At 40.6% G+C, this 23,758-nt stretch overlaps 1 pseudogene; it reads right to left on the reverse strand.

The window, feature by feature from the left end:
• Positions 2,837-19,085, reverse strand: LOC102181488 (annotated as a pseudogene).

Consider the following 23,758-nt stretch of genomic DNA (forward strand, 5'->3'; position numbering starts at 1 on the left):
TTGTTATGCTCCTATTTGGACAAATCATTAGAACGTTTACCCAGATGGGAATCTAACAGTGCCTCTGGTTGTCCTTCTTTGTTAGTTAAAGATACAGTCACTATAAGAAGATTCACACTAAGTGTGTTGTGAAATTCTTGATAGTCTTGATAACACTAAAGTAAGCCATGAAATGTTGGGGAAAACTTGTGGCCCATTTCTGGTAAATCACTGTTAAAGTATCATCGTGAAGTTTAACTATAAAACGTCTTGGGAAAGCAAAGAGATGTAGTCAAATTCTCCACAGTTTTCCTAAGCAAGAAGTGTTGAAAATTGTGACTGTACAAATCTACCCTGAAACAAAACCAGAAACCTGGATAATTCAGACTTATCTCATAGGGCAGGGGTCTCCAACCCCCAGGCTGTGGACCACTGGCCTGTTAGGAACTGGGCCCCACAGCAGGAGGTGAGCAGCCAGCTAGTGAGCAAAGCTGCTTGGTCTGGCACTCCCCATCACTCGATTTACTGCCTTAACCATAGCCCTCTCCCACTGCCCTCGTGCATGGAAAAACTGTCTTCTGCGAAACTGGTCCCTGGTGCCAAAAACGCTTGGGACTGCTGTCATGGGGCACAAATCAATATGATAGTCCTCTCTTTATTGGATAGACCTCAAGGTATGATTTGTTACATAGAAATAGATTGTGAAATGTGCTATCTTTTAATGAATTTCACCTAAAATAGCAAATCTGCTGGCACAAACTTCTTTATAATATCCCATTGGTATCTTTTTAATACCTATAGTATCTGTAAGAACTGCATCTTTTAAATTCCAAATGTTCATTATTTGGATTTTTCTTTTTTTTCCTTATCAATCTTTCAGGTTTATTAAAAAAAAAAAACTTCTGACTCTGTTTCTTTTTTTTAATAAACATCAGTTTTCAACTGTATTTATTTTCTCTCTTGCATTATTTTTTCTTCTACTTTTAAAATCAAATTCACTTTTTCCTGATTAACTTAAGCTTTTGTATCTCTGATTTTTGTATATTTGTCCTTTTATAATTTAAGCATTTAAACCTCTAAATTTCTCTTTAGGAACAGTTTTGGTTTCATATCACAAATCTTAAAAACCTGTTTTACTATTTCTTTAAAATATTTTCTTATTTCTCATTTGATTTGTTCTTTCATAAGCCATATATTATTTAGAAGTGTATTACCTCATTGCCAAAAGTTTGGCTATTTTCTCAATGTTATTAATTATAATTTTAAAAGATTGTTGTCAGGGAATATATTCTATACGATTTTATTCCTGTGACCCTTTATGCAACTTGTTTTATGGCCATAGCATATGGTTTATTTTGTAGATATTCTTTGTAACAATCAAGGAAATACATACCCTGTAGTTATTAGAGGTAGTCAAATTCATGTCAACTATAAATTAAAAATTTTAGCTTCTTACATCTTTGATTTTACTTATATTTGTTTGCATGAATCTACAGAGATGTTTTTCTGCCTTCTATCTACTTCCTCTGAAGAAGGGAACGACAATCCACTCCAGTATTCTTGCCTGAAGAATTCCATGGACAGAGGAGCCTGGTGGGCTACAGCCCATAGGGTCGCAAAGAGTAGGTCTCAGTCGAGTGACTAACACTTTATTTCATCTACTTTCCAATTTCCCATGCCACCACAATGAATGTTACCGAACTCAAGTTTGGCTGTTCACAACTGCTCCAGAGTTAACCAATACTTCGAATGCCGACAGCCCACCACCTCTTGGGCTATTGGTTTTCTAAATAAAGTCCCTATTCCTTGTCCTAACACATTGTCTCTCAATTGACTGGCCTGTTGCATTGGCAAGCCATAGGAGTTTAGACTCAGTAAGTATTGAAGCCCATCATTAGCCTAATAAAAGAGTTCAAGAAGTACCCATGATTGGATATTTTCTTTAAAAAAGAAAACAAGGAAAAGAGAAAAAAGAACAGGATTACAGAAATTATCAGGGCATCAAGCCCTGACAAGTCACTTATATTTCTTAGATTTTTTGCCCCTTTCTGTAGCCCATGGTGTGAAGAAACTTGTGTATTTGTCTTTGAGAACACAAAGATGTATGAGACTGCCATGAAATGGGTTCAACAAGGGTTTGTTCTAGTTCAGGCAAATATTCCTAATTAGAGAATACAGAAAATCCAAGAAAAAAAACAAGAAAGGAAACAGGAAAATCTGTGGAGTGACAAAACTTCAGTAAATAAAACCATTATTGTTTTATGATGCATTTCTGTTCTTTCTACTTCCTTCCTTGAAATTGTATAAAGCAGAAGTTGTTCGCTTTGTATTTATTTGAGAAAGACTTTATGAAGAATGTGGGCAGAAGATGAGTTCAGATGCACAGGAGGCAGTAAAGGTTAAAAAGAGAAAGCACCAGAAAAAAATGAACATAAGGTATTGCAATCAATATTGGGGACTTCCAGGTCAAGAATAGGGGCTGAGGAGGCCATCTTCTGCAGGGTCACTCAACCAAGAGGAAACTAGACCCTAAGAAGTACTATCATGGAATAATTGAGTGAATTAGGAAACTTTTTCATGCTGCTGGGACAGAAGGTTTTTGCTTGAGTATCACCACCTTCACTTCAGCTCAGGAGTCCTGCAAAAGATAGAAGAGAGAGTTGTTTCCACATCTAATTCTGCAAGCAGTTTTTTCTCCTCTTTCAAGGGCCTCATGTTAAAGCATTGTAGTAAGAAGGAAAACAAATTAAGTCTCCCTGAGCCAAAAGCTACTTTAGAGCATAGGCCTTCTGTTTAGTGGAGAGAAGAAGCTTTAGTGGAAACACCTGATCATATGTCAGATCCATAGTCCTTCCCATTATTTCTGTCTCTGTCTTGTAGCTTCTACCACCTGTTCTAGGGAGACTAAACGTGTTTCTAAAAGAGAGTTAAAGAGCATTACCTGTTGGTGAAGCGCAGGGTGTCCCAGGAAAGACAAGGGAAGATACATGCTTAAAATATATGGAGGCAAGTTAGTCCCCAGATACAATATTCCCAGCCTCTGACCTCAGATTTCCCTAATACCAAACCCATATCACATGATGCCAGGGCAAGAAGGAGAGCAAACACTGAGAGCTTGTGACCTAAGAAGCTTCTGTCACATAAATTCAGTGCAACTTAGATTTCCCTAATACCAAACCCATATCACATGATGCCAGGGCAAGAAGGACAGCAGACACTGAGAGCTTGTGACCTAAGATGCTTCTGTCACATAAATTCAGTGTAACTTCTTCACTCTTAGTGTCTCTTCATGCATTTGCCCCAGGATCTCTACCACAAATCTCCATGCATGTTAACATTTTTCTTATATCTGCAAGCCATCACCTCATATTTAATCATAGGTAGCCATGGACTGTCAATTTCTGGATTTCAGGAAATTTGAAACGGAGAAGGCAATGGCACCCTACTCCAGTACTCTTGCCTGGAAAATCCCATGGATGGAGGAGCCTGGTGGGCTGCAGTCCATGGGGTCGCGAAGAGTCGGACATGACTGACTGACTTCACTTTCACTTTTCACTTTCATGCACTGGAGAAGGAAATGGCAACCCACTTCAGCGTTCTTACCTGGAGAATCCCAGGGACGGGGGAGCCTCATGGGCTGCTGTCTATGGGGTCGCACAGAGTCGGACACGACTGAAGCGACTTAGTAGTAGTAGTAGTAGTAGTAGTAGGAAAAGGAAGATTTTATAAAGGGTTGTTGAGAGACCCTTTATAGAGAATCAATTGAGCAAAGTCATATTTCTTCCCCCCAAAGTCTGTAAGGAGTGTCAGCTGCCAACAGGCTCCTTACCTTTCTGATTCCTGAAGTGGATGAACAGCCCCGCCACAAGGAAGAGCAGGCCCAGAGCAAAGCCCCCGACTCCACTCAGCATCCTGCTCTGAGCAGAGTCAGACTGTGCCTCTGAGGAAAGAAGCTAGTTTAAGTGATTTTTACCCCAATTCTAAATTCTCTGAGACTTTGAGATTCAAAACTGTGAGATTAGGGGGAAAAAGTTTACCCTGGAAGAATAATTCACCGTTTCTGGAAAAGAGATTTAAGAATCACAACAAGCAGATACAAGCTGAGCATTAAACTCATTTAAATATCACATAAGGCCGCTATTTCAACATCTTAAGGGTGAGGTGCCAGGAACTCAATGATGTGAAGTAATTTGTCTAGCATGACAGAGCTAATAAAGGGCAGAGCTAAGACGGGACTCACTTCATAACAAAAAGGGCCTTACATTGCAGAGGATGTATCCCTTGTCAAATAACGATGAACTCAGAGCAACAGGGTCAGAAGTCCAAGGCCAGCCTGAAAAAGGGGACTGGTGTCCCAGGCCATGGGATGACCCTGAACTGTGATATCATGGGACATTCAAACTAGGAACAACTCTATTCTGCTGTCAGGCATAACTGCCTTTCTGGAGGGTACAGGTATTAGTCGAAACTATCACAGGATATCTATAAATATCAAAGGATTTCTATTACAGGACATTCAGAAGACTATTCTAATAACCTAAGCTAAAGGATAGAAGAAAATAGAGCAAATGAAAATAGGCTGCAGGGAGAGGAGACACCTGACACTCAAGAGTAAGCAAGCCCCGTCTTTGGTGAGTGAAGAAGTAATGAGATCAGAGAGCTTCTCACTCCATTCCACTGTGAGAAGGCTCATCTGGCTGGGGTGATCCACTCGGCAGGTGAAGACCTCTGAGGAACTGTTTCAAGCATCACCATGGTCTGGAAGGTCCAGTCTCCATTCTGGATCAGGCCTGTGGAGATCACCCCAGCCTCCTCGTCATGGCCGTTTTGGAACCACCTGACTTCAATGTGTCCTGGATAGAAAACATTCAAAGAGCAGACAAGGAGGTCATGGTGCTGCAGGGGCTGGGTCTTTGCAGGATACACAGTCACTGTAGGCTCCGCTAGGAGAGAAAAGGTGGAGGTAATCAATGAGGAAGACAGAGTAAGTCTCCCCATTTGGCTGCCTTTCTGAATTCACTCTCCATTTCCAGACTGCAGCTCGGGCAGTTCAGTACAGTTCAGTCGCTCAGTCATGTGCGACTCTGCAACCCCATGAATCGCAGCACACCAGACCTCCCTGTCCATCACCAACTCCTGGAGTTCACTCAGACTCACGTCCATCGAGTCGGTGATGCCATCCAGCCATCTCATTCTCTGTTGTCCCCTTTCCCTCCTGCCCCCAATCCCTCCTTACATCAGAGTCTTTTCCAATGAGTCAACTCTTCACATGAGGTGGCCATGGTACTGGAGTTTCAGCTTTAGTATCATTCCTTCCAAAGAAATCCTATGGCTGATCTTCAGAATGGACTGGTTGGATCTCCTTGCAGTCCAAGGGACTCTCAACAGTCTTCTCCAACACCACAGTTCAAAAGCATCAATTCTTCGATGCTCATCTTTCTTCACAGTACAACTCTCACATCCATACATGACCACTGGAAAAACCATAGCTTTGACTAGACGGATCATTGTTGGCAAAGTAATGTCTCTGCTTTTCAATATGCTATCTAGGTTGGTCATAACTTTTCTTCCAAGGAGTAAGCATCTTTTAATTTCATGGCTACAATCACCATCTGCAGTGATTTTGGAGCCCAAAAAAATAAAGTCTGACACTGTTTCTGCTGTTTCCCCATCTATTTGCCATGAAGTGATGGGACCAGATGCCATGATCTTCGTTTTCTGAATGTTGAGCTTTAAGCCAACTTTTTCACTCTCCACTTTCACTTTCATCAAGAAGCTTTTTCGTTCCTCTTCACTTTCTGCCATAAGGGTGGTGTCATCTGCATATCTGAGGTTATTGATATTTCTCCTGGCAATCTTGATTCCAGCTTGTGCTTCTTCCAGCCCAGCGTTTCTCATGATGTACTCTGCATAGAAGTTAAATAAGCAGGGTGACAGTATACAACCTTGACGTACTCCTTTTCCTATTTGGAACCAGTCTGTTGTTCCATGTCCAGTTCTAAATGTGGCTTCCTGACCTGCATATAGGTTTCTCAAGAGGCAGGTCAGGTGGTCTGGTATTCACATCTCTTAAAGAATTTTCCACAGTTTATTGTGATCCACACAGTCGAAGGCTTTGGCATAGTCAATAAGGCAGAAATAGACATTTTTCTGGAACTCTCTTGTTTTTTCTATGATCCAGCGGTCGTCAGCAATTTGATCTCTGGTTACTCTGCCTTTTCTAAAACCAGCTTGAACATCAGGAAGTTCACGGTTCACATATTGCTAAAGCCTGGCTTGGAGAATTTTGAGCATTACTTTGCTAGCATGTGCTGCTGCTGCTACTGCTAAGTCGCTTCAGTCGTGTCCGACTCTGTGCGACCCCATAGATGGCAGCCTACCAGGCTCCCCCGTCCCTGGGATTCTCCAGGCAAGAACACTGGAGTGGGTTGCCATTTTGTTCTCCAATGCATGAAAGTGAAAAGTGAAAGTGAAGTCGCTCAGTCGTGTCAAACTCTTCACGACCCCATGGACTGCAGCCCACCAGGCTCCTCCGTCCATGGGATTTTCCAGGCAAGAGTGTTGGAGTGGGGTGCCATTGCCTTCTCCACTAGCAAGTGAGATGAGTGCAATTGTGCTGTAGCTTGAGCATTCTTTGGCATTGCCTTTCTTTGGGATTGGAATGAAAACTGACCTTTTCCAGTCTTGTGGCCACTGCTGAGTTTTCAAAATTTGCTGGCATATTGAGTGCAACATTTTCACAGCATCATCTTTCAGGATTTGAAATAGCTCCTCTGGAATTCCATCACCTCCACTAGCTTTGTTTGTAGTGATGCTTTCTAAGGTCCACTTGACTTCACATTCCAGGATGTCTGGCTCTAGGTAAGTGATCACACCATCGTGATTATCTTGGTCGTGAAGATCTTTTTGTACAGTTCTTCTGTGTATTCTTGCCACCTCTTCTTAATATCTTCTGATTCTGTTAGGTCCAGACCATTTCTGTCCTTTATTGAGCCCATCTTTGCATGAAATGTTCCCTTGGTATCTCTAATTTTCTGGAAGAGATCTCTAGTCTTTCCCATTCTGTTGTTTTCCTCTATTTCTTTGCACTGACAGCTGAGGAAGGCTTTCTTATCTGTTCTTGCATTTCTTTGGAACTCTGCATTCAGATGCTTATACCTTTCCTTTTCTCCTTTGCTTTTTGCCTCTCTTCTTTTCACAGCTATTTGTAAGGCCTCCCCAGGCAGCCATTTTGCTTTCTTGCATTTCTTTTCCATGGGGATGGTCTTGATTCGTGTCTCCTGTACAACGTCATGAACCTCCATCCATAATTCATCTGGCACTCTATCTATCAGATCTAGTCCCTTAAATCTATTTCTCACTTCCACTGTATAACCATAAGGGATTTGATTTAGGTCATACCTGAATGGTCTAGCTGTTTTGTCTACTTTCTTCAATTTAAGTCTGAATTTGGTAATAAGGAGTTCACGATCTGAGCCACAGTCAGCTCCTGGTCTTGTTTTTGTTGACTGTATAGAGCTTCTCCATCAGATATAATCAATCTGATTTCAGTGTTGACCATCTGGTGATGTCCATGTGTAGAGTCTTCTCTTGTGTTGTTGGAAGAGGGTGTTTGCTATGACCAGTGCATTTTCTTGGCAAAACTCTATTAGTCTTTGCCCTGCTTCATTCCACATTCCAAGGCCAAATTTGCCTGTTGCTCCAGGTGTTTCTTGACTTCCTACTTTTGCATTCCAGTCCCCTAGAATGAAAAGGACATCTTTTTTGGGTGTGAGTCTAAAAGGTCTTGTATGTCTTCATAGAACCGTTCAACTTCAGCTTCTACAGCACTACTGGTTGGGGCATAGACTTGGATTATTGTGATACTGAAAGGTTTGCCTTGGAAATGAACAGAGATCATTCTGTCATTTTTGAGACTGCATCCAAGTACTGCGTTTCAGATTCTTTTGTTGACCATGATGGCTACTCCATTTCTTCTAAGGGATTCCTGCCTGCAGTAGTAGATATAATGGTCATCTGAGTTAAATTCACCCATTCCAGTCCATTTTAGTTCACTGGTTCCTAGAATGTTGACATTCACTCTTGCCATCTCTTGTTTGGCCACTTCCAATTTGCCTTGATTCATGGACCTGACATTCCAGGTTCCTATGCAATATTGCTCTTTACAGCATTGGACCGTGCTTCTATCACCAGTCACATCCACAACTGGGTATTGCTTTTGCTTTGGCTCCATCCCTTCATTCTTTCTGGAGTTATTTCTCCACTGATCTCCAGTAGCATATTGGGCACCTATTGACCTGGGGAGTTCCTCTTTCAGTATCATATCATTTTGCCTTTTCATACTGTTCATGGGGTTCTCAAGGCAAGAATACTGAAGTGGTTTGCCGTTCCCTTCTCCAGTGGACCACATTCTGTCAGACCTCTCCACCATGACCCGCCCATCTTGGGTGGCCCCATGGGCATGGCTTAGTTTCATTGAGTTAGACAAGGCTGTGGTCCTAGTGTGATTAGATTGACTAGTTTTCTGTGATTATGGTTTCAATGTGTCTGCCCTCTGATGCCCTCTTGCAACACCTACCATCTTACTTTGGTTTCCAAGTAAAGTCTCTCACTCCAGTACCCTTGCCTGGAAAATCCCATGGACAGCAGAGCCTGGTAGGCTACAGTCCATGGGGTTGCAAAGAGTCGGATACGACTCTTACAGGTCTCCCTGAAAACCAGCCAACTGGCCAACTTTAGAAGTTAGTGCCACACCCTGAATTTAACCTTCACAGCACTGGCACATCAGTTTGAGAGATGTTGAGGATATTTATGTGTCTTTTTTTTTTCCCATTTCAGCAAACAATTATTGCTGAATTTTTACAAATCTGCGTAAAGCATATAGTACTTAATTAAAAGTGTCATTTCTGAATCCATGTTCCTGGACTCAAATCCAGACTCTGCGTCTTACTGATTGATCCTGGGAGATTTTTACATTGCTCTGTGCCCATCTTTCTCACCTATGGAAAGGAATAATAATACTAGTTCACCTCCTAGGGATATGTGAGGATTAATGCACCCTAAGTATGTATAGCAGTAACTGGAATTTAGCCTTCAGTGGATCACAGCTATTTATTATCCTTGTTTAATTTGAGAGAAACTATGATTCAAAGTGGGGTGCATAAATTAGGGAAGAGCAGTGGGGCAAGTACAGAGACAGAGGATGAAGCCCTGGAGGAAAGCTGTCTCCAGGCACTCACACCTTAGAACACCTGAGAAACGGTTCTACCCTGGCAAGATGGAAAGACACAGGTGAATCTCTAACTCTGAATTGAATTCCAAAAAAGGCATGAGTCCAGAAGGAGAAGGAAAGAAGAAAAGTCATTAATTTAAAAAAGAATTCTTGTAATTAAACTCTGCTGGTCAATCCCTCTCTTTTGTAAGACAAGTGAATTCAATATTGGAATTATTATCACTTTATAATTTTCTCCCTTTTCAAGAGCTTCCCAGGTGGAGCTGGTGGTAAAGAACCTGCCTGCCCATGCAAGAGATATAAGAAATGAGGGTTCCAGCCCTGGGTCAGGAAGATCCCCCGGAGGAGGGCATGGCAACCTACTCCAGTATCCTTGCCTGGAGAATCCCATGGACAGAGGAGCTTGGAGGGCTACTGTCCACAGGGTTGCAAAGAGTCGGACACGACTGAAGCAAGTTAGCATGCACATTCTTTTTAAGCTGACACTTGAGTTAGGGACAGGGTCTGGGCCTCATTAGTATGTGTGCCTAGTGTCTTGAGACAAACTCTGACAATATCAGCCTTAATAAATACAATTTTAAATAAAATAATGGAGAAACTTGGAAGAAAACAATTTTAAATATTCTAAAATGGTAAGTTTAAAATTGATGGTAAATCATTCCTAACAAGTTTGCAGCATATTTCATTAAACAAAATATTTAAATTTCTGTCATTGAAAATAATAAACTGAGTCAAAAATATAAACCACACTTGAGAAAAAGATGAATCAAATATCAACAGTGTTAATTTTGCTGGATAGAGAACCCATATCACTGAGAAAAACACCAGGACCCTAGAAATAATAGAGAATAGATAATTGCTAGAGCAGTAACAACAAGAGGACAATAAATATGTGAGAGCTGTTCAAGAATCTTAGAAATCAAAGAAATACAAATGTTTTAATAAATGTAAAATTTAAACTGAGTACCTGGCACTATATATCTTTGAAAAAGGATCTGATATCTGATAAAGGGGATTGTGAGGTAAATTCTTACAATTATAAAAACAAATGATATTAAACTACCCTAATAGTATTAGCATTATAAAAATAGTAATGTCTGTATGTTAAAAAATTATAATTCAAAAGTCGGTTACACAATCATTTCAACTATGTAAAAATACATAGACCAAAGAGGGGAAAAGGAAAAGATTTAGACAGAAAAGAAGTCTCAGAAAGATCAGAGGAGCTACAGAGTCTCCCTTCCTCCACCTTTCAGAAAGTAGTCTATGTTTTTCTCAGTGAAACATTCTTGCACACAAATGCCTGCACACTCATTTCTGGGATGTCAGTATTAAGAGGGTGGATGCCAAGAGCAGGTTGTGACTCTTCTCACGTGCTCCCAATCATTTTCCTTTCCTCACCTCTCCTCCCCTAAAGCTTCCCGCAAACACAGACACCTAGAAGCTGGCCCCCCTGAACACCCACCCGTGTCAGCCTTTCCTCCCCTCCCCTCACCTCTGTCATAGACACCAAGATGCCTGGAGCCTCCCTCCTGCATCGCTCTGCTCACACCTCCCCTCCGTCCCGGTCCTCTCGGACCCCAGGATACTGCCCGGACGGCACACGGTCTCTACCACACCTCACCTCACAGCGCACACCTCACACTGTCGCCCCTTACCAGCACTGACACCGTCACTGTCTCTTCTGCAACAGGCTCTCGTGATTTGTAGTGGTTCTCATTGTATACACTCATCCTGGATTCAGTCAAGTATCTCTGTATCTCTTTCTCCATTTCTCTCTCTCTCTCTCTCTCTCTGTCTCTCTCTCGCGCGCGCGCGCGCGCCGCTGCACCGTGAAGCGCTCACCGGTCCTGTTGATGTGTCTGCACACCGCGTCCACCTCGGCTCGCGTCCGCTGCAGGACGTTCTTCTGGCTGTTGCAGTGCTCGGCTTGAGGCCGCCCCAGCTCGGTCACCGCGCGGTACTCGCCCGCGTTGCTGTCGAAGCACGCGAACTCCGCTGGTTGTAGATATATTTGACCACACTCCGCACCGCTCCGTCCAGTTGGTGAAGTAACACAGGCCCTTAAACTGGTGCACGAAAGGCTCTGAGAGGAGACGGCCTCTCGATCAGGCTGTCTGCCCCACAGCCCCAGGCGGCACCCGACATTGTATTGGTTGAAATTTTGGGTCCCACTGAACAAAGGTCCGTCTAGTCAAGGCTATGGTTTTTCCTGTGGTCATGTATGGATGTGAGAGTTGGACTGTAAAGAAAGCTGAGCGCCAAAGAATTGATGCTTTTGAACTGTGGTGTTGAAGAAGACTCTTGAGAGTCCCTTGGACTGCAAGGAGATCCAACCCGTCCATTCTGAAGGAGATCCACCCTCGGATTTCTTTGGAAGGAATGATGCTAAAGCTGAAGCTCCAGTACTTTGGCCACCTCATGCGAAGAGTTCACTCATTGAAAAGACTCTGATGCTGGGAGGGATTGGGGGCAGGAGGAGGGGAAGACCGAGGATGAGATGGCTGGATGGCATCACTGAGTCGATGGGTGTGAGTCTGATGGGAGATGGTGATGGACAGGGAGGCCTGGCGTGCTGCAGTTCATGGGGTCGCAAAGAGCCGGACACGACTGAGTGACTGAACTGAACTGAACTGAAGCTTATATTTTTTAAGAATCCGGACCCAGTGAAGGGCTGTTTTTCTAACAAAGTTAATTTGTTCAGGACCAGGGTTTATTCATTTATTTGCTTGCTAACCAATTGCAAAGTCATAATTTATCTTTCACATCTTCTTTGTTCTTATTTTCTCGTCTCTGGTCCACTACGTCTCTACAGAAGTAAACTACAGGCACAGACATTTTATTCCTATTCATTCTTCAGCGATTTCACATTCTTTGTTTCCTAGGTCCCACAATAACAATAGGCATCAAACACTACCATTGGTCAGATGCAGAACTTTTGTTTCTGTAGTCAGGTCCCCTCAGAAGGGCAGAAGCTAAGAAGATGATATTCTCATATATATAATTAACAAAAAATGAGCAAGTCCTCAGACTGTAAGTAGAGACTATCACCTAGAAATGATGGCAGAAAAAAGAGTAGACCAGATCTACTTTACTATTCTGAATTTCTTAAATATCTTCCTGAGGCATGACAACTTTACAAAATTTAAATGTGTGAAATTACTGTTCACTACAGCTTGTATTTAGCACTGTTCATCCGGTTCATGTCTCCAATTTAAGGTTTCCAGATTCAGCAAAAAAAAAAAAAAAAAAAAAAAACAGGATTCTCAGTACTTTTGATAAATTACTCTTGTTTATCTGAATTCAGATTTAATTGAGCATGCTGTTTTTAATTTGGCAACCTTAGCCCAATTTGTTAATCTCAGAAGAAGGAAGATAATACTTCTTTGCATTTTTCAACACTTGCCCATGACCGTCTGCTCATGTGAAACTACTATATGAATTCTTCAAATAATAAATGCAGAATGAATGTAAATCTCTCATTTATATTGGATTTAGCAGCTCTTATAGCACCACTGAACCACAAATATATACATGCCCAAGACACTGTGTGTATAAACATCAGAAATTTTATCAGTAATTCAGACACAATCAAGCCACTGTTCACTAATGGTAGTTAGAACCACAAGTTGTAGAATCAGAGTTTCTGAATCTGAACATGAGCTCTTCTACTTGGCTCCGTTTTACCATCCATGAGTCTTTTTTCTTTATCTCTAAAACAGATTTGATGATAATATATTCCTCACAGGATGTTATTAAGTGTGAAATTAAAGAGCGACATTTCCTAGTGCTGATCACAAAATAGGTGCTCAGTAAATATACTGACATTTTTACTTTTATAACCCTTATGAATGTTAACTCACAAGATCTTTCTATTACTTAACTTCCTAAAGTGAGAAATATCTTCATCATCATTTGGAAATTGTCTTCAGCTAATTTTATCATGAATTACCATTTTGAGCAAATAAGAATAGAAACATTTTATATATCATACTGCAGTATGTGTGAATATAACATAAAAGGGGTATGCTGACAGAGAAGAAAGGAAATTTCTAGGTACTCATTTAGATAATATAATCTAGATTCTAGAATTAACAATGTGACCCTGAGTAAATAACTCAAAGTTTTTTAATGTTAGATTCCATAGATATACATGTTTTTAGTTGATACAGATATGATACTGATAAGAATTACATACTAAAATTTATAGGCCTGGTGCAGAATAGCCGCAAAATGTTAAGATGTTCCATGTTGATAGAAACCAGAAAAGTTTGGTTTGTTACTCCAACATTAGGGTAAAATAACTGGTATAGTCTAGGACACTAATAAATATTAGCTGTATTGATTAATGATTTTTTGCATAGCCAGTCACCTCAGCATTCAAGGGCACTCTAATGCTTCCTTGCTGGTGACTAAACATGTCTGATTCTCAGGTTTTCCCAGCTTCTCATCAAGCCCTTATCTTTATACTTTGGGTCCAGTTGATTCCCTTGTCCTAGAGCACAGTTTGTCCCTGAGGTCAGCTAGTCAGAAGAGTCATCTGTAATCCATTCCTCTTTTCTTCAGCTCCCATTCTTTCCCCAACAATCCAGTCAAGCTTCTGTCTTAAGTATTGCGTGCATATGTGCTAAGTTGCTTCAGACAGGTCCGACTCTTTGCGACCCTATGAACTATATCCCCTCTGTCCCTGGGATTCTCCAGGCAAGAATACTGGAGTGGGTTGCTTACCCTCCTCCATGGGATCTTCCTGACCCAGGGACCAAATCTGGGTCTCCTGCAGTGACAGCAAATGTCAAATCCACCATACCCAGTGCTCTCTTCTCTGTCATGTTTTTTCTCATTTTGCCCTCCTCTTAGTCATACCACAAATAGGCACTCTCCCCCTCCTTGAAAAATCTAAGTTCCCTTGCTCTCTGCATTACATTCTCTCGGTTGTCATCAACATCACTGGTGCTCCAACTAAGACCCCTACGCTGACTTACTGACCCTGGCTCACTTCTTGTCTTCTGCTACTTACTCCCTCTCCATGTGCAACTTTAACACAGCTGTCCATGTCCACAACATATATATATATTCAGCCCTGGCTTCCCCCTGAATTCCAGTCTCATAAATACAACTAGTCTCTTGACAGCTCCACATAAATGTCCAAAAAATTATTTTAAACTTAAACAAAACTTTTATTCCTAACCACTTGACTCAAGTTTTTTCTTCCCTTAGTCTTCCCTATCTCAATAAGCAGGATCCTTAACATTTATTCCAGCAATTCAAGACAGAGTCCTGAGGGATAAGCTTGATTTTCTACTCCTCCCTAATATAATTTATTAATAAGGCATACAAATATCCATTTCAAATCTATTCCCTTTCTCTTTCAGTTCAGTTCAGTTGAGTCACTCAGTCGTGTCCAACTCTTTGAGACCCCATGAATCGCAGCACGCCAGGCCTCCCTGTCCATCACCATCTCCCGGAGTTCACTCAGACTCATGTCCATCAAGTCTGTGATGCCATCCAGCCATCTCATCCTCTGTCGTCCCCTTCTCCTCCTGCCCCCAATCCCTCCCAGCATCAGAGTCTTTCCCAATGAGTCAACTCTTCGCATGAGGTGACCAAAGTACTGGAGTTTCAGCTTTAGCATCATTCCTTCCAAAGAAATCCCAGGGTTGATCTCCTTCAGAATGGACTGGTTGGATCTCCTTGCAGTCCAAGGGACTCTCAAGAGTCTTTTCCAACACCACAGTTCAAAAGCATCATTCTTCGGCGCTCAGCCTTCTTCACAGTCCAATTTTCACATCCATCCATGACCACAGGAAAAACCATAGCCTTGACTAGACGGACCTTAGTTGGCAAAGTAATGTCTCTGCTTTTGTCTTTGTCACCACCACAGTAAATGAGGACATAAGTACATCTTCCCTGGGGAATTCTATTGCAATCCTGCATGTCTCCCTGATGAATCCCTATAATACAATATACACTAGAATTATTTTTTTAGTAAATATAAACTGACTGTCTTTGTAAACCTTCAGTAGCTTCACATATCTTTTTCCATAAATTAAAAAAAGAATCTTATCTTAGCCATCAGGGCCAAATGATTTGACACCTAATTTACTCTCCAACCTCATATTTCTACTCAACAACTTACTTACTCTGCTTCAGCCACCCTAGCCTTTTTCGATCCCTTAAACACAGCACATATCTTGCCACTCTTGGTTTTTTCTCAGTTGTCTTATGTCTTTTATATAACCGCTTCCTTCTCATCATTCATTTTTCAACTATTAATAAAAGTCACTGTCTCAAGGAGGCCTCCCTAGCCACTTGAACTGAAGTCAAGTGAATCCCATTTTCTCTGTCCCATAACCCTGATATAGTTTTTATCAGAGCACTATTGCTCTCTGAAATATTTTTCTTTGTTAATTAGATTATCTTTCTCTCCTGTCACTAGCCAAGTTCCATGATAATTGGGATTTTTCTAACAATATTATTCATATAGAATTCTGAGTCCAGACAGAGCCCCATATATAATAGTTGCTCAGAAAAACATCAGTGACCTAAACAAATAAATTCATGATCTGGGGAACTGATTATTATGAGGATCTTGGAAAAGAAGAAGGAGGTCCAGTTGCAACACTCTCATTTTAATGATATTGTGTCCCTTCCACTTCCTGTAACAAATTCAGACAAAATTCCTCTTTATTCTTCTACTATTTGCCTGAAACATTCACAGGAAAGGAAAAGGTGATTTTTAAGCAAAAGGGAAATTTTCAGTAAGTTTTATTTCGTTCATTGGATCTATTATAATGCTAGGGGGTCTGTACAAACTTTGGGGACTTTCAGTAATGGTGATGACAAAGCTGGGGGAAAGTAGGGAAGAACTAGAAGGAGAGATAACAAAACATGATGAATTAAGGAACATAGTAGGCATGATGAATGAACCTCTTATTTGTTCTCTACTAGTTGAATCTCTTCTCATGTGCTCAAGTCAAAGAATGAAGAGATGTAGGAGAAAATAATCATCTAGAAAGTTTCAAAATACATTCATAGTGAACACTAACCTGTGTTAGGTTTTCAGAAGATGCTTTAAGTTCTTTAAAGCATCAAAGAACAGCCCATGTATGGTCCTCATCTAAAGAGTCATTTCAAGTACTAAAGATTACTAGAAGCTGTTTAAACTTTATCCAGCTTTATCCTGGTGTTTATCCAGGAGAAATAGGGAGAAAACTAGTCCCAGCTTTTGCCAGAGAACCTCCAGGGCAGGGATACAGACATTTTTAACATTAGGGTTCAGGGGAAACAAAAGACATGGGGGAGACCCTTTGATATATTCTCACATATTAGAGAGGGGCACCAACATCACAGATCCTCTTGAGGACATAACACAGAATCTTCTAGGGGGGATCTTTCTAACTCTTTACAGTTTCTCATAAAATTTTTAGAGAAATTTTCCCTTTCCCTGGCATAACTCAACATAATAAAGGAAAATGCCAATGGGGAATTATTTTGACACCTTTATTTCTAAATCCTTTTAAGACACTGAAAGAATGGGATGGAAGGCTAGGGATGTTCTATTGGAGGAGAAGTGAGAAAAAAAAAACTGTGTCTTGTACATATGGAAGCCCCTGATGCAGCTCTATAGAGGGCAGCTTATCTACACACTTTTTGTGTAGAAAGAATTGGGGATCCATATGACAAATATAGCTGGTCACTGAAGATTATATCACAATACTAAAGGGACATGACCTGGACACAGTGACAAAACTAAGTTCCTTCCTTCCCCTACCCCACAATAGCTCACTATCCTAGGTATATTCTTACGCTGGGTCTCCCTGGCCCAAGCCAGGGGAGGGCTCAGCACCAGTTGTTCTGTCAGAGCTGCCATCCAAGAGCCTCTGAACAAATATAGGCACACCATGCTGGAGAACAGGAAAGGGCAAGGTGTGAGGGGAGCAGGCAAGTCCACTCAAATGGGTTCTGTGATCCTCCTCCACTCAAGTGATAGCAACCAAGGAATTCAGTATTTGATCCTGGATTGGGTGATCCAATCCAGACTTTATTTTTGGGGGCTCCAAAATCACTGCTGATGGTGACTGCAGACATGAAATTAAAAGAAGCTTGCTCCTTGGAAGAAAAGCTAGGACCAACCTAGACAGCATATTAAAAAGCAGAGACATTGCTTTGCCAACAAAGATCTGTCTAGTCAAAGCTGTGGTTTTTCCAGTAGTCATGTATGAATCTGAGAGTTGGACTATAAAGAAAGCTGAGCACTGAAGAACTGATGCTTTTGAACTGTGGTGTTGGAGAAGACTTTTGAGAGTCCCTTGGACTGCAAGGAGATCCAACCAGCTCATCCTAAAGGAAATCAGTCCTGAATATTCGTTGGAAGGACTGATGTTGAAGCTGAAGCTCCAATACTTTGGCTACTTGATAGGAAGAACTGACTCATTTGAAAAGACCCCGATGCTGGGAAAGATTCAAGGCAGGAGGAGAAGGGGGTGACAGAGGATGAGATGGTTGGATTGAATCACCGACTCAATGGACGTGAGTTTGAGTAAATTCCGAGAGTTGGTGATGGACAGGGAGGCCTGACGTGCTGCAGTCCATGGGGTCACGAAGCGTCGGAAAATACTGAGTGACTCAACTGAACAGAACTGGGTGATCTCAGTATTAGAGACCAATTAGCATCACAGATGAAAAGCATCATCAGTTACTGGTCAGAGATTTAGTATGATGGTCCTCTTTCTCTAACAAAAGGATTGTTTTAATTTAGTGCTTTAAAGGTTTGATCCAGTTGGGTCTGAAACATTTTATCTGGGCCCCTATTGTGAGTCAGTTCTGTGCTGATCGGTGAAGAATCGCACACTTGAGCTTTTTAGGAGCTTTCATTCCTCTCTATTTGGAGACTGAGCTATTTTGACAAATGTATGTGTGCATGTGTTTCGGAGTTGAGGTGCTGGAGAGAAAATGATTCCAAGTTAGGAGACCTTTAATCTAGCCCTTTTTGCGCCATAACTTAGTGTTGCAGATGTGGGTAAATTAAATATCCTCTACAGTAGAAACAAAAGCATTATAATCTTTCAGTTACTTCAATACTGAAAAGTGCTGTGGTTCTGTGGACTCCTCAAGGAAGAGCATCTCCTGGTAACAGATGATGTGACAAAATGATAGCTGTGATTAGAGCGTAGCCTGTACTTCCTTACAGGTCAAAATGTCCCTGACAGACTAAAGGAAATTTAAAGTTAGTCAGTTATTTAACCTGAGTAAAAAGGTCTTTCTTTCTTTTCTGTCAGGTCTGTCTCCTGCTACTGTCACTGAGTTTAGCGGCACCTCCAGAAAATACTACGGACACAGTAGGGGAAGGAAAAGTGGGATGAATTGAGAGAGTAATAGATAGCTAGTGGGAAACTACTGTATAATACTGAGCTCAGCTCAGTACTCTATGATGACCTAGAGGGGTAGAATGGGGGAGGGGCTGAAGGGAAGCTCAAGAGGGAGGGGATATATGTATACTTACAGCTGATTCACATTGTTGTACAGCAGAAACTCACACAACATTGTAAAGCAATTTTCCTCCAACTAAATTTTTTAATTTATAAAATTTTTAAAAAGAAAATAAATAAATAGACCTTGCTAATGAATATATTACAGAGTGTTCAGTAAATGAAACACCATGGAAAAACTATGAATTGCATATTGTGATATATAATTTAAACCTAATTTTATTTTCAGATAAATAGTACACAGTAATGTAAATATCTCACATTTATAATGGACTTTAGAGGTCAATTATCATCTTAAAGTTCTGAATTAATTCACACTTCACTATAACTCTGATAAGCAATCCCTCTTTACATACCTTAATAGTTCTTGTGACAATACTTGCCATATCGCAATAAAAATAACCAAAATTTATTGAGCAACTTTTAAGCCTTTTACTTTCTACCATGAATTAATTTTGCTAGGCTTTTTTATACATCTTTTAAAAATTTAATTCTCACATCATCTCCATGAAATACACTTTCTATTTCTACAGATGGAGATAAAAAGATGATGAATGGAAAGCAACTTTTGCAATGATGCAAGGCTGGTAAATTGAGCCATTTTATGTGATTCCAAACTCCACAAGCTCAGCCATTGCATCGTACCACCTTACGTTCAATTTCCAAAGAGAATAGTGCCCCTTATATTGAATCTATTTTTATCACTTTAATTTCATGGATATGCATATCCATAAAACTACTTTTAATGAATGCCAGCACTTGACTCACTGGAAAAGACCCTGATGCTGGGAAAGATTTAAGGCAGGAGGAGAAGGGGTCAACAGAGGATGAGATGGTTGGATGGCATCACCGACTTGATGGACATGAGTTTGAGCAAGTTCCAGGAGATGGTGATGGACAGGGAAGCCTGACATGCTGCAGTCCCTGGGCTCACAAATAATCAGGCACGACGGAGCAACCGAGCTGAACTGCGCTTGATATAAATTGAGGCAGCTACTTACAGCAATTCTAGTTACTTAAAGACTACCCTCATCAGCACTGTTACTCTCCTCTGGAAATAATAAAATTTGAGTTGATCTTATGTAATTACCCCATAGGTCCCCACAAGTCTCCACCTTATTGAAGATAACAGTGTCTTTAAAATTCCTAAATCCAATCTATTGTTCTCAACAACTACTTCTGATTTCTCAGCATAATGTAATGCAAGTTTGAAATTTTGGAATGCAATAGAAATAGTATCTCTCTTATTTTGGAAGAATGTATTTCTCTTAATATGGAAAGTTCAACACTTCTTGGAGAGGTTGGATAGCAGTCACCATTGTTTCTAGATCTGAGAAGAATCTATGTCCCTAGATGCCAACAATAATTAGAACTATTAGAAATTGTGCTATTGCAACCAGGAAAATATCATGTTTAATTTGACAAATAGAAAATCATAATTTACTCAGAATTCACTACTGTGACATGGTAATCGGGTAAAGCCAAGTTAAAGTTCACCATATCATAGAATAATAGGACTGGCCAAAAAAAAATGTAATTCTATATCAAGAACATTCTGAAATACAATTACAAAGAACACTATCAAAACTTGTTCATACAAATTACACATACAATTTAAAAATCATACTAATTTATTTTTAAAAAGAATAAATCAATTACTACAACTTAAGTTCTATGTGTTATATACATTAATAAGTAACAAAAATGCGCTGTTTTAAACACTACTGGACATGACTGAGTAACTGAACAACCTCAACAGATGAGTCACCCTTATGTCTGAGACATCTGATTGTTTCTGAAAGGTAATGTCTTGTTTTTCTGTCTCCACACCTCTCCCTTCCCCCCTGGCTTCTGAGGATCATTAGTAAATCAAGTTTCTGGATTTGGCAACAGAAAATAAAGAACAAGGAGAGAGACACCGTGCCTGCAACTCCAGTGTCCTCTGCACACATTTAGCTAATCCATTTAATGAACAAGTGCAAGAATGAGGGTAATGAACAGAGCTCAAAAAGTCCTTTTTGGAGGCTATTGGAAAATAAATCTTATACAGGCTATGAAATGACAGAGAATGGGGTAAAATGAGAAAGCATCATAAGTATTGCCATGTGTTACAAACTAATTATTTTTCATATTTTGAGATTGGCAAGCTAAACATTTAAATACTTTTTAAGAATACTCCTGGTGAGGAACAGGGCTTATAAGACTATTGTATATAATATCTGAAAGGCTATTCTTTCCAACAACTAGCCATGTGTAGTTCTGAAAAACCAAATTAAAAGCTACAGAATGGGGCACCAGTGTTGAGGAGCCACACACTTCTTTTCTAGAAGGAACAGAAACTTTTAAAGTAGTAACTAATTTATTAACCATTAAAAAATTAGCATATGAAATGAAAATCAAATTAGTAAGACATCTGACAAAGTGCTGTAAGATAAGATGAAGAAATAACTTTCTTCCATAATAAAGTTATTGAATGTATTAAATTAATTTAGAGCTATGTTGCATGTGTACTTTTCAGTTTAGCTCAGTCATGTCCAACTCTTTGCCACTCCATGGACTACACCACGCCAGGCTTCCCTGTCCATCACCAACTCCTGGAGCTTGCTCAAACTCATGTCCATTGAGTCAGTGATGCCATCAACCATCTCATCCTCTGTCATCCCCTTCTCCTCCTGCTTTCAATCTTTCCCAGCATCAGGGTTTTTCCAATGAGTCCGTTCTTCGCATCAGGTGGCCAAAGTATTGGAGTTTCAGTTTCAGCATCAGTCCTTCCAATGAATAGTCAGGACTGATTTCCTTTAGGATTGGCTGGTTGGATCTCTTTGCAGTCCAAGGGACTCTCAAGAGTCTTCTCCAACATCACAGTTCAAAAGCATCAATTCTTTTGTGCTCAGCTTTCTTTATAGTCCAACTGTCACATCCATACATGGCTATTGGAAAAACCATAGCTTTGACTAGACGGACCTTTGTTGGCAAAGTAATGTCTCTGCTTTTTAATATGCTGTCTAGGTTGGTCCTAGCTTTTCTTCCAAGGAGCAAGCGTCTTTTAATTTCATGCCTGCTGTTACCATCAGCAGTGATTTTGGAGCCAAAAAAATTAAAGTCTTTCACTGTTTGCATTGTTTCCCCATCTATTTGCCATGAAGTGATGGGACCAGATGCCATGATCTTCATTTTCTGAATGTTGAGTTTTAAGCCAAATTTTTCACTCTCCACTTTCACTTTCATCAAGAGGCTTTTTAGTTCCTCTTCACTTTCTGCCATAAGGGTGGTGTCATCTGTATATCTGAGGTTACTGATATTTTTCCCCGCAATCTTGATTCCAGCTTGTGCTTCATCCAGCCCAGCGTTTCTCATGATGTACTCTGCATATAAGTTAAATAAGCAGGGTGACCATATACAACCTTGACATACTCCTTTCCCAATTTGGAACCAGCCTGTTGTTCCATGTCCAGTTCTAACTATTGCTTCCTGACCTGCGTACAGTTTTCTCAAGAGGCAGGTCAAGTGGTCTCTATTCCTGCCTCTTGAAGAATTTTCCACAGTGTGTTGTGATTCACACAGTCAAAGGCTTTGGAGTAGTCAATAAAGCAGAAGTAGTTGTTTTTCTGGAACTCTTGTTTTTTCTATGATCCAGCGGTTGTCAGCAATTTGATCTCTGGTTCCTCTGCCTTTTCTAAATCCAGCTTGAACATCTGGAAGTTCACGGTTCATGTCCTGTTGAAGCCTGGCTTGGAGAACTTTGAGCATTACTTTGCTAGTGTGTGAGATGAGTGCAATTGTGCAGTAGATTGAGCATTCTTTGCCATTGCCTTTCTTTGGGATTGGAATGAAAACTGACCTTTTCCAGTCCTGCGGCACTGCTGAATTTTCCAAATTTGCTGGCGTGTTGAGTGCAGCACTTTCACAGCATCATCTTTCAGGATTTGAAATAGCTCAACTGGAATTCCATCACTTGCACTAGCTTTGTTTGTAGTGATGCTTCCTGAGGCCCGCTTGACTTCGCATTCCAGGATGCCTAGCTCTAGGTAAGTGATCATACCATTGTGGTTGTCTGGGTCATGAAGATCTTTCTTGTACAGTTCTTCTGTGTGTATTCTTGCCACCTCTTCTTAATATCTTCTGCTTCTGTGAGGTCCATACCATTTCTGTCCTTTATTGTGCCCACCTTTGCATGAAGTGTTCCCTTGGTATCTCTAATTATCTTCAAGAGATCTCTAATCTTTCCCATTCTGTTGTTTTCCTCTATTTCTTTGCATTGATCACTGAGGAAGGCTTTCTTATCTCTCCTTGCTATTCTTTGGAACTCTGCATTCAAATGGGTATATCTCCCCATTTCTCCTTTGCCTTTCACTTCTCTTCTTTTCTCAGCTATTTTAAGCCCTCCTCAGACAACCATTTTGCCTTTTTGAATTTCTTTTCTTTGGGGATAGTCTTGATCACTGCCTCCTGTACAATGTCACAAAGCTCTGTCCATAGTTCTTCAGGCACTTTGTCTATCAGATCTAATCCCTTGAATCTATTTCTCACTTCCACTGTATAATTATAAGGGATTTGATTTAGGTCATACCTGAATGGTCTAGTGGTTTTCCCCACTTTCTTCAAGTTAAGTCTGAATTTAGCAATAAGGAATTCATGATCTGGCCCACAGTCAGCTTCCAGTCTTGTTTTGCTGACTGTATAGAGCTTCTCCATCTTTGGTTGCAAAGAATAAAATCAATCTGATTTCAGTATTGACCATCTGGTGATGTCCATGTGTAGAGTCTTCTCTTGTGTTGTTGGAAGAGCGTGTTTGCTATGACCAGTGTGTTCTCTTGGCAAAACTCTGTTAGCCTTTGACCTGCTTCGTTTTGTACTCCAAGACCAAATTTGCCTGTTACTCCAGGTATCTCATGACTTCCAACTTTTGCATTCCAGTCCCCTATAATGAAAAGGACATCTTTTTGGATGTTAGTTCTAGAAAGTCTTATAGGTCATCCAAGCACAGTCCAACTTCAGCTCCTTCAGCATTACTGGTCAGAGCATAGACTTGTAGTACTGTGATACTGAATGGTTTGCC

The sequence above is a fragment of the Capra hircus genome, chromosome 23, assembly GCF_001704415.2.
Source record: "Capra hircus breed San Clemente chromosome 23, ASM170441v1, whole genome shotgun sequence".
NCBI classification, from domain to species: domain Eukaryota; kingdom Metazoa; phylum Chordata; class Mammalia; order Artiodactyla; family Bovidae; genus Capra; species Capra hircus.